The sequence below is a fragment of the Pleurodeles waltl genome, chromosome 2_1, assembly GCF_031143425.1.
Source record: "Pleurodeles waltl isolate 20211129_DDA chromosome 2_1, aPleWal1.hap1.20221129, whole genome shotgun sequence".
NCBI lineage: Eukaryota > Metazoa > Chordata > Amphibia > Caudata > Salamandridae > Pleurodeles > Pleurodeles waltl.
In genome coordinates, this window is record NC_090438.1 from 95,421,448 (window position 1) to 95,436,325 (window position 14,878).

Genomic DNA, 14,878 nt, shown 5'->3' on the forward strand with positions numbered 1-14,878 from the left:
ATCTGGCCTCCAATCTCTGCGTCGACAGAGAGTTAGCTGACGTCAACGATGCCAGTTTCAAGGCAGATGGACGTGGTGGAGGAGATGGTGTAGATACACTGCGTCCCAACCAGGATCCATCTGGCACCGGCATCAACTCCATCGGCACCGACAGTAACATCATCTGAGGCGATGACGTCATTGGCGCCAAACCAGCACTCTCAGCCGGATAGAAGGGTACAAACAGAGTCTGTTTGTATGGCGCTGGCGAACCCAAAGAGAACACTAATGGACTCGTGCACCAGCAGGGGCCATGCCGTGATGAAAATGCTAAACATAGCATTAAGGAAAGCCGCTGGGTCCACTCCCGGAGACAGGAAGGCAGGAAACCTCTGCCCATCTTGAGGCGCTTGCATCAGATCTGAAACTTGCGCCACCGGCTCCTGCACCAACACAGGTAAAAAGTGAGTCGGATGACTCACCGGGCACTCAACGACCTCAATCAGTGACAGCACCGGAGAAGCCTGTGGACTCTGAGGCTGGGGAGTGATCGTTGGACTGACCTCCTGCGTCGTACAGAGGTGGCTCAGAGGGGACCGAGACCGATCTCTGGAAGAACGGCATCGAGAATCGTGCCACAACCACTTCTTATGAGATCTCAAGGACTTGTGAGGAGAAGAGTCCCTCCCCTTAGATATTGATGACCCTTGTGTCCCCTCTTAGCTTTTGCTAAGAAGAGCTTAGCCTCTCTTTCTTTTAAGGCCTTCGGGTTCCTCCTCTGGCAGGACACGCACCCCTTCACATCGTGGTCCGAACTTAGGCACCACAGGCAGTCTGCATGAGGATCTGTGAGTGGCATTCGAGCCCCGCACTCATGACAAGGCTTAAAACCGGATTTCTTTGGCGGAGACATTGTAACTAGTACAACAAGACACCTTTGAAACGGTATCTGTTCAACAGCCAGGAAAAACTACTAGCGTCGAAGGCGCGGAAAAAAGGGAACTGACATCGGCACGCCCGCGAGGACTTCTTATTGCCATGATGACGGCAGATGGAGTTGCTTTCGGAGCCATGCAATTGCGACGTCCTCATCGACATGAAGATCTGGGAAGAAAATTTCAGTTGAATGCTGGCGCATTGGGAGAATTCATAAGGTGAGTAATCCACAGGTAGTTGTATCCATCAGAAATGTATTTTCAATGCATACCAATTGTGTTTAGCTTTTAGTCATTGAAGTGACAACAGTCCCACCCCAGTGTTATACAGGATGACTTCAGTAAAGTGCCCACTTTATATTGAATAAATCAAAATCATGTATTTTCGCACCTGTACGGAAAAATGATTGGGTGGACATCTACTGGAACTCCCACTTCAGCACTATTCGTTCAAGTACTTGGGTATCAATATATACAAACACCAGAATTTTGCATTTGCAGTTAATTTGAGCAAATAACTAACTTTTCCTAGGGTGAGGTTTTGGATGAGGCTACCCCTGACAGTGATGGGCAGAGTGTCACCTACTAAAATGGTTCTCATGCAGCGACTGCTATAACTCTTTCCTAACAAACCGATGATGTGAGTGAGAGAGGCAATTTTTTCCTGTTTGAACATCATCTTTGTCAAATTGCTATGAGGTTCAGTCAGATGAAGGGCTGCCCCGGAGAAACTCTAACTGCCGATCAGAGAGTACGGCCTTGTGGTGCCCAAGTGCTACTATCTAGGAACCCAACTCCAGTGGGTAGCAGTTTGTTTGGGTGAACCAGATGGGTGGCTCAGAACTTACCTACATACAGACAGAATTGGGAAATACCCATGTAACGAAATATTAACGTAGACAGAAAATTCCACATAAATCTGTTCAAATAATTTTGAAAGTAACCAATCATATCATCAGAGAATGGAACGATGATAGGATACTCCCCAGAGTTACCTATATGGTGCATCCACAAACTGAATTGAATAAGACACGCATATAACTGGCAGGCTTGGTCCAGAGTCGGAATAAGTCTTGTGGTCCAACTGTATAATTTGGGACCCTCAGTGCATTCACTGAACTCAGGTAGCAGTCTGTGATTCCTATTGGGCAGTTCCTGATGCACAGCACCATGTGTAAGATGGCTGAAAGGATTCAGGGCACATCAACTGAAAAGCCTGAGCCATATCAAGTACTGCAGCTAACCCTGGCATAGAGTTGACACCACCACTGCATAGTGGACTACACTGCAGTGCCCACTGAGGTGCTCTCACCCGAAACAGATATAGACTTTTGGCTTAACCCTGATGGGTATAATTAACTCTCCTATGCAGCCATAGTATATGATGCAAGTACTATACCCAAGACAAGAAAAGTTGAACATTACTTTTGGACTGCAACTCGTATTGTACCCTCCACTACTATGCCAAAGGGAACACTGTTTCAGGTTTACCATTGTAACCTGCCTACTTCATTTTAAACCTAAAGCATGAACTGTCAAAATAACTCTTATGACAGAGTAAAAAGCTTCCTTTGAAATTAACAAGTCAGCCCTATGTCATCCTGATAGCCCATATGGTAGGGTGCATGGTATTTAAAGATAAGACGTTGAAAAACTTTATATTGCCATGTCCACATAGTGACAAGCCCCCAACACAATTTTCACTGTAGAAGGCTCTGGCTACCCTATGGGGAAACTAGAGTACAGATACAAAACTTTACTCTGGTTTGGAAACAGCTAGAAAATTGATGCAACCAGTATTTTTAATATTTAGTTAAAGCCAGAGTCAATGGTGATGCTGGATTTTTAATAAATATTATAAAAAGTACCTTTAAGAAAGTTACATTTTCCCTTCCTGAAACTCCAGTAGGCTAATTTACATTAATTCTCCAGAACCAACCCAGCCAGTGCTTGACTTAAGCAAGATCTGAAACTGCTCATAAAGCATAGAAGATGTCCTGGGTGTGGGGAGGTATTTCCCTTCCCCTTGCAGGAGGTATAGTTAGGATGGACCCAGGAACTTAATTAATTTGGAAAGGTCTTGGCCTTTTGCAAGTAAATGTAAGGTGAGACCTGAAGAAGGCAAAGTTTTGTTCCAAAGCCAGGCTGCCTCCAAACCCAGTTTTGAGCGTCCATAGAGGAGGAAGACAGCTCTTTTCCCTGGCCACACCTCAGGGTGGGCATATAGGTGATGGAGCACCATTCAAAAACACAAACTAGGTTTTTCCTGGTCAAATATTTCACCTTCTGACTGTCACATAATTCCCACCTTTTCAGGGTTTTTGGTGCAGTTCCTCTGGTCACTGCTTTGGATCCCAGGACCTTAACTGCAACCCTTATATGGACCAGTACTCCTTCCAGCAGAGGCTACCAGCATGGTCCAATAGCTACTGGTCACCGGGGCACTCCAGGAAAAGGCCTCTTGCAGCTTACTGTTGCTCTGTCATCACACAAGAGATCAACAAACTGACATTATGAGTCCATTTCTTTTTTTCTGGGCACAACAGGGAGCAGGCCCAATCTTTCAGGGCTCCTCTCAGGTCACAGACAGCAGTTCCAGTCCTCTTCTGATTTTCTGCAGATCCAAAATGTGTTCTGAAATGGGTGCCTCGAGTTGCCACATTTATGCCTGGCACCAGCTACTGGGTGGGGGTGACTCGTGGGCGCTCCATAACCAATGTGGTTAAAGTGCTCTGGCCAACCATATGCACTTTTCGTTAGTTTCTGTTTGCCTTCCTGCAAATAGATCCAAAATAACATATGTCAGGAAAATTTCAAGATGACAAACGTCCATGGCCACACTAAACGTGGGCTCTGAGGGCCAAGGGTGTGGGTGAGAGCATCATGGGAAAAATTGTCTTCCCACATCTAACACTACAATCCAGTTTGCAGCAGGTACTGTACCTGCAACAAATGGAGTGACAGAAGTCTGATAGGAATAAAGTAGTGTCCTTTAGCAACCATGCAGGGGATACACAAGAATTGTCTTGGCATCATGCTATCTCCCTTTCAAGTGCACAACACGTGTTACATCTGGCTCAACAGACTGTTTCATTTGGAGGAGTCAACTCTGCCTACTCAGGTCAGCTTTTTGTTTGCTCCTGGGGGCATTTCACATCTCTTTCACATCTATTCTCAAGCTAAGTACAGGTCAGGAGTTGCAGAAGAGTTAATGTAAATTAACCCCTAGGAACTTCAGACAGGAAAAACATAGCTTTCTAAAATGTACTTTTCCTTAATATTTATTAAAATGTAACTCCATCATTGAATTGGATTTTTAACAACTTTGGTTCTATAAATTCAAAAACGAGTTGAGAGGTACACTAAGCAGCACTGTGTTGAGCGCTATAGTTGATTCCAATAACACCAAGGCACATGATTATATGACTCTAGCTTTAACAACATTCCAAGCCGAGCTGCTCTGCCCCCTATTTCTCACTCAAGACGCTTTCAACAGAGCCATCAATTCAGCAGCCAAGATGTTTTCCTCCCTTACTGATATAGTATTACTGTCAAAAAGATCGCATGCATGGATTACAATAGGCTCATATGACCTCCTCACAATACAGCCATAGTTAGGTGCACTGATTGGATTATGAACAAAGCTCAAGCTGCCAAACTATTGGGTGGGCTGCTTTACCACATTATGCAACTCCCCTGCTTGGCTGTGACAAACCACGTTGACCACATGCCACCTATGCCAATATGCAAACAAAGACATCTGCCACATTGGCTGTATTTGCCCAGCATTGAAGGCAGAGTGAAAGAGAATTCAGAAACATCACTTCCTGCAGAATGGAATCTGCACGCGCCAATTGGAAGTAATAGCCTTCTTACACTGAGAGGATCTGGAGCTCTGTAGGAAATTCTTAAAATGTATGTCACTGCAGGAAGAAGACTGGCTTAAGCAAGTCCTACAGTGACAGGATTAAACCTATTTTTGCTAAGACGCGGATTGCACTTTGCTTATCTGTGTCCATTTATCTTGTAACCTGTAAAAACAATTAGCACTTTACTGTATTGTTAATGCACTGACTGCACTTTGCTCTACTGACAGGGCATACATTTTTTTCGCTAATGCCCTGACTGCACTTCGCTCATCTTCACCCATCTACCATGCAGTCTGCAAAAGTAATCGGCCTACTTTTGCATCCTTTATCCCTAAACGTACTCATACCATTTTGTTCAACTTTAACTATTTATTGAGGCATCTGCAATTGCAATCAGCACTTTACCTAGTTCGCCTCTGATATTACGAGTGCAGTAATTTACTGTTAGTTGTTTGCACCCTGTCCATACTTACGCTCTTACCGTTGCGGTATCACACACCGGGCACTCTCATGCAACAAAAGTAAGAACAGTCGAAGATAAACGTTGTTGACAGGGACAAGGGCTCGACAACTTTACAGTTAGCTGTTGTTCCCCATCCTAATTTCATCCTCTTACTGTAGCTCGACACGCACTAGACACTTTCATGGAACAAAAGTAAGGACATCCGCTGGTGGGGGCATGGCAAGTTGCTTTTTTACTGTGGCTTTTTTTAACAACGTGATGAGTGTACGTTTTTTTAACATGTTTTAATTGAAGGTTTTAATTAACTGAACAATAAAGATATTCTTATATTAAAATAGCGGTTTAATTATGTTTTTAGCTCCTCCTTTTCCGGATCTAGAAGTACTGATAGGTTAATCTGCACTCTGGTTTTCTACATAGGACAGGTAGGCCTGCCACAGAGAAAATAGCTCTTTGGTCCTTGTCTCTGTATGGAGAGGGTAATAATAGTTTTCTATGTGCTCCATTGTATAATACAATTCGCTACCTAATTGGCTACAGGGCTTACAAAGGCGCCACTTACTAATACTTAAAAGGGAGATTTTCACCTGTCAAATATGGGTTGTTTTAATAAGCACTGCAGATCTTACACTTCGGTAGTCAAGCTACAAAGGCTAGGCCTCTAGCCTTGTTTCCACTGCCACTGGAATGGATGGCATAATAAGCGCTGTAGTTTACATGTGGTATTGTACTCCCAGGTCTTGGATGCACTTTCTATAGTATATATTAGAGGATTACAGACAAGTTAAATGTGCCAATTAGGAATAAGGCAACTTAATTATGTTTAAAAGGGTGAGCTAGGCTAGAAATGGTAAAATGCACAGAGTCCTAAGACTAGCACCAATATGGCCCAGAAGAAGGGGAAAAAGTGAGTGAGCATGCAGAAAAGGCAGATTTCTTACACCACCAAAACCAACAGCTTCAGCTGACCCTTGCCTCAGATACAGCCTGCAACTTTGCCCTGGTAGAGGATTTCAATTTTCATTTCTGAGATTAAGGGCCTGATTTAAATATTGGCGGGCGAGTTACCCTATCACAAAGTTGAGGAATATCCCATCTGCTGAAATCTAAATCCCATTATATTTTATAGCATTTAGATTTTGGGGGAAGGGATAACCATCACCATTGTGACAAAGTAACTTGTCTGCCAATATCTAAAACAGGCCCTAAGTCCCAAGGTAAAACCTCCAACAGGGATGAACCTACTTGTTTGAGCCAACCTGCATTCCATCGTGGTCAACCTGAAATCATATCTTCTTGCGAGTCTACCATTTTGATACAATATCATTGGCACTTAGTGGGTTTTGATGCGATTTTCACTTACTCTTTAAAAATGGATATATATAGAGTTCCCAATATTAGAGTTTTGCTGTCATTTTATTTATTACGTTTTACTTTATGTTTCTAAATTGGAGTGGGATTTTTATTGTGTTGTGTTATTGACTTTTTAACTGTTTTGGTGCTTCTAAATGCTTTGCACATTTTCTTTAAGTTAAACTTGTCTGCTCTGTGCCATAACTACCAGGGGTTGAGGATAGGTTTAAATTACTGAAACTGTCCGAACCTAACAGGTTAGTGGCTCTATTACTTGTGGTGGACTTTTCATCCATCCCAATTAATAATTCACTTTCTTACAGGGACCCACAGCTTGACGTCCTGGGGGGGAGGAGGGCTGAGAGTTAAGCGTGAATGCAACATTGGTGCAGATCTTATAATAAGAAAGAGACTGGAGGTACTGCAAAATCTCAAGAAATACAACATTTAAGTTCCAATTCTGTTATGTATATCACAGAAAGCAGTGTTTTCAGTGAAAGCACGTTTGAAAAAAATAACAATATAACTACAAATATATCACAAATACCTGACCCAAACCATAGTTAAACAGCATATTCTCCCAAACACAGCATGCATGTCCCAGGTGCAGTGAAGCAGACACCTTCTTTTGCCACATGACATGGCCCTGTCTGGTGTTACAAATATACTGGGTGTCGTCCCCAACCCGATTATCAAATGGACCGAGAAAAGGAACTTGCATAACCCTAACCACCTACCTACAGGGGCTTATGTCCATACCCTAGGCATGTAAATATAATGGTAAATGTGTTAGCCTGCCATAGCTACTTGCCAAAAAGGCAATATCACTTAATAGGAAAGCCCACAGTCTCTGGACATAGTCCATGGGGCGAAGATCGAGTTGGGTCGGGAAAAATTTGGTTATCTCAGACACCATGCTGTTAGAATTTCACTTCAAATCAGACAGTAAATCATCATAGACAAGTTGCACCCTTGAGCTCACTCCACAACCCAGCTGAACATAAGTGTACAACAGAACTGCTTGAAGTGGAGGGGACGCTCATTCTCCATGCATGTTGCTTCTGTGCTTAGCCAAACCAAAGTCCAATAATAAGTTTTACACTTGCTGTTTCGGCATAATGGCCCTCATTACAACCCTGGCGGTCGGTGGTAAAGTGGCGGTAACACCGCCAACAGGCCGGCGGTAAAAAAAATGGGATCACGACCACAGCGGAAACTGCCAACATAGACAGCCACTTTAAGACTCCGACCGCCAGGGCGGTAGCAACAAACACCGCGGTGGTCACCGCTAAACAGACAGGCGGAAGACAATGTACCACCCACTGTAATATGACAGGCCAATCTGCCACCTTTTCCGGGGCAGTACCAACTACATCAAAAGCACGGCGGAAACAGTACACTGAAGGAGAACTACTCACCTTTCGACACACAACGAAGAACCAGGACACCATGGTGCCCGAGCTGCAGGTCCTCCCCATGTTGGTGTATCTACTAATATATCAGGAAATAGAAAGAAGGCGACAACGGAGTACCGCACCTACCGCACAGGGGAGGGGGGAGGAAAAAGAGAGTGACACAAACATGCAACACCCCCACCCCCACCCTCACCCACACCACCATACACACTAACACATCCAACAACATTACAGATACACCCCGTTACCCCCTGAAAGAACGCAAGGACAAAAGGAATTGATTTCAATCAGTGATATTTTGGAACATGCAGATATAGCAAATGAATTCAAAGAAATCAGTATATACAAATAATTACATTATGTACAGAAGGGTGTACACTGTCCCTTGTAAATGTCCGTGGACCAGTGGGCCAAATCATCATGGGCCAAGCCCACACTTGACTCCTGCCTCAAAACGGAAAGAACACTGCAGGGGCATCAGGTCGAAAACACACAGGCACCTCAGGGTGAAGGGGAGGCGGGGCACCTCAGCCGGAAGATGGTACTACGCCACTGCTCCTCGAGGGAGCAACATGCCCACTGCTTGGTCCTGGGGAGTGTAAAGCCACAGTCTCTCAAGAGGGTGGTTTGCCCACTGCCTGGTCCTGGGGAATGCAAAGCCACAGTCTCTCAAGTGGGTGGTTTGCCCACTGCTTGGTCCTGGGGAGTGCAAAGCCACAGTCTTTCAAGTGGATGGCTTCTCCACTGGTTCTGGAGGTGGCTTTGTGCCCAGTGTGCTTCATCCTGCCAAGGAGTGGGTGAGTGGATGCAGTTCTCCACTGGTTCTGGAGGGGGCTTTGTGCCCAGTGTGTTTCATCCTGTCAAGAGGTGGGTGAGTGGATGCATCTCTCCACTGGCTCAGGAGAAGGGTTTGTGCCCAGTGTGCTTCATCCTGCCAAGGAGTGGGTGAGAGGATGCATCCCTCCACTGGTTCTGTAGGGGGCCTTGTGCCCAGAGATGTTGCACCTGGGGTGGGGCAGTTCCCATTCCCTCACCTGGCTGTCTGAGGCACAGGATGTGCAGGGAACAGGTAGCATGATACTCCATGGAGGCAGAGACACACTCCATCCTGCGGCGACTTAGGCTGCAAACTGCTGGTAGTGCTGGTGGTGGTGCCTCATGTGGTGTGTGCAGGGTCCAGGACATCTCCTGCAGCCTCGGACGGCTGCCCACTGGCGTTTCTACTGATGTCTGATGTAGTGGCACTGGCTGGGCACGTGGCAGTTCATATGGTGGTGCAGGTGGCGGTGGCTGTGGCGGCAGACAGGTTGCCGGTGCTGCCCGTGGTGCAGGCGTCTGCAGTAGTGGAGGGAGACACCAGGCCGTCTCCAGCAGCCTCGGACGGCTGAACACTGGGGAGGATGTTGGCGACTGTTGTTGTGGCAGTGGCAGTGCAGGGAGTGGTGCAGGTGACGGTGCAGATGGCGGTCGTTGTAGCGGTGCATACCGAGGTACAGGTCGCTGGCCTGTCAGGAGAAATGGTGGTCACCAGTCCCTCAACAGAAGGCTCCGTGCCCTGAGGTGACTTTCCCTTGTTTTTGTGTCCCTTCCCCACCTTGGTAGTCGCTGCTGGGACCTTGGCACTGTCCTCTTTGGTTCTGGATGAGGCCTTGCTGGGTGGGTGGTGCGTCTTTTCCCTGCTGCATGCCAGGCGAAATTGGGTGGTCCTTAGCATCGGTAGGTGGCACACTGGCAGCCTTGACGGGTGCCCCCTTCGATCCTCTCGGACTTGCAGTGCCCACAGCGGATGCAGTTTTTGTGGCTGAGTTGCTGGCCTGGGATCTAGGCATCCTGGCCCTAGGGGAAGGATGGCGGGGGGAGGTGTAGGGAAGAGGTCAACGTTAGCCAGGAAAGTTTTTTTGACACACTGGGATGGGAAGATGGAGGGGGTGTGGGAGTGGAGGAAGAGGTAGTGGTTGTAGGAGGTGTACGTCTGCTGAGTTTGGGTGAAGGTGCATGGGCTGAAGGCTGTTGTGATGTGGATGGCTGTTGAGTGGGTGTGTGCCTGCGTTTGTGTACTTTCACAGACACACTGGGAGAGGATACAGGGGACGTTTGCATGGTTGTGGGGGTAATGATTGCTCGTGAGGAGTGTGTTGTTATGGGCGTGCTGGTGATGGAGGCAGTGGCTGATGATGTAGTGCATGCAGGTGTGAGTGGAGATGCTACTGGGAGGGAGGTGGACGAAGAGAAGGAGGGGAACACGGTGGAGGAAGTGGATGTTGGTATGTGTGCATGGGTATGGTGCTTGTGTGAGTGCCTGTGTGACGATGTGTGGTGCTTATGTTTTCCTGAGCCACTTTTGTGTGTTGATGTGTGTGCATGTTGGTCTGAAGGTGTGCTTGGGATAGGCTGAGGTAGAGGGGATCGGGTCTGGGTAGTGGAAGTTGGAGGGGGGAGGCTGGACACAGGGACAATGGCTGCCATCAGTGCTGAGGCCAGAGCCTAAAATCTTCTCTGGTGGGCATCCACGCCAGAGTGAATGCCCTCCAGGTATGCATATGTTTGTTGCAAATGCCTCTCGACTCCCTGGATGGCCTTCTGAATGGCTGACTGCCCAACAGTGAGGGATCTCAGGAGGTCAATAGCCTCCTCACTGAGGGCAGCAGGGCTGTCCGGGGCAGGGCCTGAGGTGCCTGGGGTGAAGGAGATGCCCACCCTCCTGGGTGAGCGGGCATGGGAAACACGCTGAGGGGCTGCTGGGAGGGCGGTGCTGGTAGGGGGGGTGTCAGCTGTACCTGTTGTTGGGGTGGGCACAGAGGTGTCCGCCACCGCCAGGGAGCTTCTATTGGAGGAGGAGTCGCTGTCTGTAGTGTCCCCGTCATGGAGCTCCCCTCGCCCACCATCTCACTGGTGCCTTCACCCTCAGTGGATTCACCCTCATGGGCCATGTGGGATGCAGCTCCCTCCGTCACTGGTGCTCTGCTCCTCTGCCAGATGATGCTAATGCACACAAGGACAGGGTGACAAAACAAGAAGGGGGGGATAGACAGAGGATACACATGGACAATGCCAGAAACACCACTACTGTTGGCGTACACAACACACACTGAGCTGCCCAATGCACTAGGCCATGCCCAACCAGTCATTAAGGTAGTCACAAGCCCATGGGGTACAATGCCGAACACCAGCACCTGCATACCTGACACCCACAGGACCCTACCCAGTAGTAGTTGGCCACTCGTACCATTGGGGTAGGGGTGCTTCAGAGCCTGCAAACAAGGGACCTACCCTGGCATGATCGCCCTGGGCTAGGGTCACCCACAGTCCACATCCCCCACCCAACTAGTTCCTAAAGCGCGCAAAGTCAGGATTCAGAATCTGTACTCACCCCCTTGTGGCTGCTGTGATGCCCTCAAGCGCCCATCCAACTCTGGATATGCCACCGCCAGGATGCGGAACATCAGCGGGGGTCATGGTGCGACGGGCACCCCTTCCAAATTGGGAGGCCAGACCCAGCTGGGCCTCTGCTGTCTGCTTGGTCCAGCAGCGCAGGTCCTCCCATCTCTTGCAGCAGTGGGTGCTCTGCCTGTAATAGACCCCCAGGGTCTGCACCTCCCTGACGATAGCACGCCAAATACCCTTCTTCTGGTGGGCGCTGACCTAGAGGGATAAGACAGCGGAAAATGTAATTACTCACCCGTCCGGACCGTCATACTCATTGCCCACCAGTTCCCTCCCATACCCTGACGCACAGGAACTGACCACCTCTCACACAGCATGCAGGCCAGGATGCCTTAGCACCCCCCAACATGTGGCTTACATCCACACCACTCCAAACAGGCATTGCCCACGCATCATGCTCACCTTGTACTCACCTGTTTGTCTGGAGGACTGTAGAGTAACGTGTACTGGGGGAGGACCCCATCCAACAGTTTCTCCAACTCCTCCACAGTGAAGGCAGGGGCCGTTTCCCCTGACACTCTAGCCATTGTCGCTTCCAGACTCAGGTCACAGCAGCACTTGCCGAGTAGGTCCTCTCCTGCTGATGGTCAGGTAGCAAGTGAGTGAATAGGTAGAAAATGGCGGTGACGTCTGCGGCGGTGCGTACCGTCACCACCGGCGTACATCGCCATTGGCTCCTGGAACCCATAGGACCCAATGATAACCAATGCGGAGTTGCGCTCTAAACGCCTACCGCGATGCTGCCCAACGCCATCGCAGTTACCTAATTTCCCCTTGTCCCCCCTCACAGGTCATGCAGATGCCAATTCAGGGGGGCACATGGCATGGCACCTAACTGCGCCACAGTACATATTGGCACATATACTGACTCTAGATTACACACACACTGCTTCTGTGACATTAATGCAAACACAGTTGTGCTATCTATGTGGTAAATGAGCTTCTGCTCACCGTTGTACTTCATAGGCTACGACTGCTCAGGCAGCATGTGGGATGGCGGCATCCTCTGGTATACAGACCCCTGGTGGATCTGTCAACAATGGAGGACAGACACATTATAATCACATACAGATTTGATTGTGCCACAATCCAAGAACTGTGTTCCCAATTGGAGCCCGACCTGATGTCAACTATCCGCCAGCCCACAGGAATCCCCCCTCTAGTGCAGGCCCTGTCAGTGCTACATTTCCCTGCAAGTGGCTCCTTTCAAAGTACAGTGGCCATGGCATCAGGGATGTCTCAGCCAATGTTCTCTAACGTGTTGACCAGAGTGTTGTCTGCCCTGCTGAAACACACGCGCAGCTACATCATGTTCCCCCAGGTGGAGGATTTGGCCACAGTGAAAGCTGACTTCTATGCCTTGAGACAGAACCCCAACATCATTAGTGCCATTGATGGTACACATGTGGCATTTGTCCACCCCCGCAGAAATGAACAGGTGTACAGGAATAGAAAAAGCTATCATTTGATGAATGTGCAGATGGTGCGTTTGGCAGACCAGTACATCTCCCATGTGAATGTCAAATATCCTGGCTCTGAGCATGACACCTATATCTTGAGGAATAGCAGCATCCCTTATGTGATGGGCCAAATCCAGAGGCACTGGGTGTGGCTAATAGGTGAGCCCAAGGTCCCCACACAGTATATGTAGGTGTCTGGGTATGGGGTTGTCCCTAAGGCTTAGTGTGTGTCTCACAATTGTCCCTCGATATTTACAGGTGACTCTGGTTACCCCAACCTGTCATGGCTACTGACCCCAGGGAGGAATCCCAGGACAAGAGCAGAGGAACGTTACAATGAGGCACATGGGCGAACAAGGAGGATTATTGAAAGGACCTTCAGTCTCCCGAAGGCCAGGTTCTGGTGCCTCCATCTGACAGGTGGATCCCTGTACTACTCACCCAAGAAGGTGTGCCAGATCATCGTGGCATGCTGTATATTGCACAATTTGGCATTGAGATGCCAGGTGCCTTTCCCGCTGGAGGATGAGCCTGGAGATGGTCTTGTGGCAGCGGTGGCGCCTGTGGACAGTGAGGAAGAGGAGGCAGATGAAGATGTGGACAACAGAACAAACATTATACAGCAGTACTTCCAGTGACACACAGGTAAGAGACTGTAACTCCTCTTCACATTTCAGTATACTTTAGGACATTGTACATGGCAGACTCTTACCCTTTGTGTATGGCCACTGACTGTTCCCTTTGGGTTTCCTTTTCTCAGATCTGTGTACCCCATTCTGGCTTCTGCTATGTGTACTGCTGCCCACCAACTGTCATACATTGCTATTATTCAATGAACATGGACATTGCAATGCTTTGAGAATGTTGTAAGAATACATCTTTCGAATCATTACACTGACTCCAGTATGGTTTATATTTCAATGGTGTTTATTTTTGGTGCTAAATAGTATGGGGGTACGTGCAAGGGGCCAGGGTGATGGTAGAGGAAGGTCCATGGTAGAGTCCAGTCTCTTGGTATCACAGGTGCATTGTCCAATGGGGCATAGGAAGGGGAGTAACAGCAGTTGAAGGTGGACAGGATGACATAGTGGGACAGAAGGGTGACAATCAGGAGAGTCCTATTTCCTGGCGGGGTCTTGGCAATGTTCTATGGCTTCTGCCTGGACCGTTTGCGGGGTGGTACTCCTTCTGCAGGTGGTGGAGTGCTGGTGGCCTGTTGGTCCTGTAGCGGGGCCTCCTGTCCACTAGCGCCCATCGGTTTGGCTAGTGTCAGGGGCCTTTTGTTGTGCCACTGATTCCCTCATGGTCTTGCCCATGTCTGCCAGCACCCCTGCTATGGTGACCAGGATGGTGTAGATTTTTGTGAGGTCCTCACTGACCTCCACGTACTGTCACTCCTGCAGCCGCTGGGTCTCCTGCAACTTGGCCAGTACTGTGCCCATGGTCTCCTGGGAATGGTGGTATGCTCCCATGATGTTTGAAAGTGCATCGTGGAGGGTCGGTTCCCTTGGCCTGTCCTCCCCCTGTCGCACAGCAGTCCTCCCAGTTTCCCTGTTGTCCTGTGCTTCTGTCCCTTGAACCGTGTGCCCACTGCCACTGACCCTAGGTCCCTGATCGTCCTGTGTTTGTGAGGTTGCCTGGAGTCCCTGTAGTGGTGGACACACTGCTGATTGACGTGTCCTGGGGACAGTGGCATGGGCCCGCTGGGTGGGTGCTGTGCTGGTGTTTTCTGATGGGGGCGGCTCTGTGGTGGGTTGGGACTGTGGCAGGGTAACCAACTGTCCAGATGTCCCTGATGGGCCAGGTTGGTCATCGTGATCCAGACGTGCAGAGCTGCTGTCATCACTGTGGGCCTCTTCTGTGGGGGGACTGGATGTAGCTGGCACCTCCTCTCCGGTGACATTGGGTAGGGGTCCTGTTGGGATGCAAATGCCATCTTGTGCAATGGGTGTGTTTCCCT

The 14,878-nt window shown here is 48.8% G+C and overlaps 1 pseudogene; it reads left to right on the forward strand.

Annotated features, from left to right (window-relative positions):
* Positions 1–1,020: 1,020 nt before the first annotated feature.
* LOC138259387 (nicotinamide N-methyltransferase pseudogene) overlaps positions 1,021–14,878 on the forward strand; it is a 115,246-nt pseudogene continuing 101,388 nt past the window's right edge.